Source organism: Cryptomeria japonica, chromosome 3 (assembly GCF_030272615.1).
Source record: "Cryptomeria japonica chromosome 3, Sugi_1.0, whole genome shotgun sequence".
Lineage (NCBI taxonomy): Eukaryota > Viridiplantae > Streptophyta > Pinopsida > Cupressales > Cupressaceae > Cryptomeria > Cryptomeria japonica.
This window is the reverse complement of record NC_081407.1, coordinates 607,167,189-607,170,823: the sequence shown is the minus strand read 5'-3', so window position 1 is coordinate 607,170,823 and position 3,635 is coordinate 607,167,189.

Below are 3,635 nucleotides of genomic sequence, written 5' to 3'. Positions count from 1 at the left end.
CTTTACCTTAGCACATTAGGGCTTAACGTTAGCACTTCGTAAAAATCCAAAACTAGCAGTTTAAAGTAGGGCCTTTTGAAAATAATCTGACGCATTGAAGCATCAGCTTAGTGCATGGAGATCAAACTTTAGCACATAGAGATCAATAGTTAGTGCGTTGGTGGCCCATATTAGCGCACAACCTTTTGAACCAAGACAAAATCAAAGCAATCCAGTTAGCGCATCACAGGGGGCAGCGTAGCACGTGGGGTCTCTTCTCTAGCGCATTAAGGATTTTCTGTAGCACATTGCGTCTCTGTCCTAGTGCATAGCCAAAACCAGGAAAACAGGGGGCAAAATAGAGGTCATTTTTGAAAAATTTAAAAACAATTTTGGGAGCTTTCCTTCCTCAACCTGAACTTCATCAAACAGAAAACCAAGACAGAGTATCAAAAACTATTCTCAAAGCAAGTTTTCCATCAAACCAAGTTGTCAAAATCTGAAAACTAGTTGCAAGATAACATACATCTATCCTATCAAAATCAGGAAACCTCATCACAAGTATCAAATAGGTCCTTCAATCAAATGGATTTCTATCCCAAAATACACTTTTTTAAAAACTCCAAGTTGTCAAATCGAGTTTCCATATCGGGAAAGCTCGTATTCCATATCATTTGACATGCTTTGTCGTGAGGGGGCATCTAAACCTTCATTTTGATAAAGTAAAACTTAAGTTTCCAAAACAAGCTAAACTAAATCCAAAACAAATCAAAGGAAACCATTGATCGTTTGTGAATGACTAATCCTCATATTCTGAGAAGAAAGAACATTTATCATAACACTAAGTTGAAGAAACAACAACCTAGTTCTTTGAAACTTGCCAAACATAATAAATTTGTATACATCAATCGTCAACTCTTCAAATCTCATCGAACATTCCTTCGTCATATGCGCTTGTATCTTCAAGACAAAATAAATGAATTTGACAAGGAACCATTGAGGAGTAGAGCATTCTGTCAAAAGTCAGCATTCAATCAACACCTGAATCAAGGAGGAAAGATCAATCCAACCTTCTTTCCTGAAGAGTGCATCACTTGCAACATACCCTGATTTGAACCACCAACCCCTGAACAAAACATTGAAGAGGAGTTCATTCCTTTTGTCACAGAAAGCTTTTATTAGATGCCTGTTGTTACTCACTCTCAACAAAACAAACAAAGCGAAATGCAACCAGAGTCCAGCATGAATTGAAGATTATCAAATCCTTTCGAGTGTCCGAATCTAGAGGACACCGAAATTTCTGAGGAACTCCTCCAAGAGTGTTAAGAAAGCACTTCATTTCAAAAACTTGTAGAAAGACACATGGAAAGCGACAAGGAAAAATATCTACTCATGCTCACAGGCAAAGGAGTTAAACTTCCTGAAGACTTTGACACCGACATTTTTACAACAAGGTCTCAACATTATGATTATCAAGAACGACAAAGAGAGGAAGAAGCCCATGACCCTGAACAAAACATACATGAGCAAAATATACCAGAACATAACTTGCCTGAGCAAGATATCCCTGAGCAAAACATCCCCAAGCCAAACATACCATTCCACACACCATTTCAGCTTAGAACTAATACAAGGGAAGAACCCTTCCCTCAGCAAAATAATGCACCTTTGATTACTCTCACTCAACAAATGCAAATGTTATAAAGATAAATGCAAGACATGCAATAAGGGACAACAGTATGATACTCCTTAACTAAAATTTGTCCATATCCTTTTGACAGACGATTAAACATGGTGCCTTTTCCCCCAAACTCAGACATTCCCAAATTTGACAAATATGATGGGAAAAGCGATCCCCGTGATCATGTTCGAGAGTTCTGTACCATGAGTCTTGAATTTGCCCATGATGACACCTATTTGATGAGGTTATTCCCAAGAAGCTTGGGAGGACAAACAATGGAATGGTTATCCAAAATCACACCTCCTATCAAATCATTCGATGAATTAGTCAACAAATTCATAACTCAATATTCCTATAACATTCAACACGCTATCACCATGTTAGATGTCTGTAACACCAAATAGAAAAACAATGAAACATTCATGGTATTCCTTCAACATTGGCAGCATATGGTTTCGAGATATCCTCAAGATGTGCCTGAAAAGGAAAAGATGGAGATTTTCATTGACAACTTTAATAGTGAGATGAGTTACATACTCAAACTTCAATGCATACCATCTTTTGCCAAATTGATTGAAAATGGCATCCAAGTAGAAGAAGCATGTGTTAAGAAAGGAACATTAAAATTCTTAAAAGAAGGAACAAGTTCATCCAATTACAACAACAACTTAGACAAATCCAGATTTTGGACCAGAAACAAAAACACTAGAAATGAAGGAGGAAATGAATCAAATGATCCAAAATCTAAGCAACCTGTGTTAACGTTATCAAGTAATCCTCAAGCTACAAAGAATCCAAAAGGTGCTCACCAAGGCACTAACACTTATGCACCAGATACCAATCAAGAACAACTCAACACAAACAACACCAACAATGCCCAAAACAATAATACCACAATAATACCAATCGAGGACCTAATCCAAACTCACGAGGTAATGCAAACAACTTTCCAAAACGCATTTACACACCACTAGGGCAATCAATAGAGTCAGCATTCAGAGAACTCCTCGCAAACAAAATTATCTCCTTACCAGCAATCAACAACTTTGAACCACAAATCAAACCACCCTGGTGGAATGACTCACACTTTTGTGATTTTCACCGCAACAAAGGTCATCAAACAAATGATTGCATGAGACTGAAAAACGTTGTTCAAGACATGATTGATAGAGGCAATTTAACAGTCGATGGTCTCAAGACAAATGGTGACCATGGAGCCTTTAAAAATCCTCTTCCAAACTACAACAAGGATGGAGCTTCAACCTCAAATGATACACGTGGAGCTTGTATCAATCACATATACAATAACACAATCAATCATATATCAGCTGAGGACAATCAAGTCAATGTTATCACAATCAAGGACAAGCGTGAACATGAATCCATCAATGTAACAACCAAAGCTCAGAAATATGACTTGAAAGGGCATATGTCAACAACAAACACCATACCCAAAATTCAATATGATCTAGTCAGTCAACTGCACAAAACTCCTGCTCAAATATCTATACTAGAGTTACTGAAACTTTTGCCAAAACACAAAGACATCTTGGAACAAGTGTTATTGGAAACAAATGTACCTCAAGACCTGGATGCTGACAAATTCCAAGCCATGGTAGCTCATATGACAAGGCCTCATAACCTCACTTTTTCTGAGCATGATAATATCTCATTGAGCCATCCACACAATACTGCACTCCACATTGAAGTCTTCGTCTACAAGCATCGAGTCAAAAGAGTATTAATAGATGGAGGAGTTGGACTCAATATTTGTACCTTAAAACTTATTCGTGCATTAGGCTTCTCTGAGCAATCTATTGATCCACGTAAAAAGATCACCATCAAAGCATATAATGACGAAGACAAATTATCCAAAGGAACAGTAATGTTGTCAATTCAAGTGGGACCAATACAAAAGGACACTATGTGCCAAGTCTTAGACATAGATCTCACATACAATATCTTATTGGGTCGA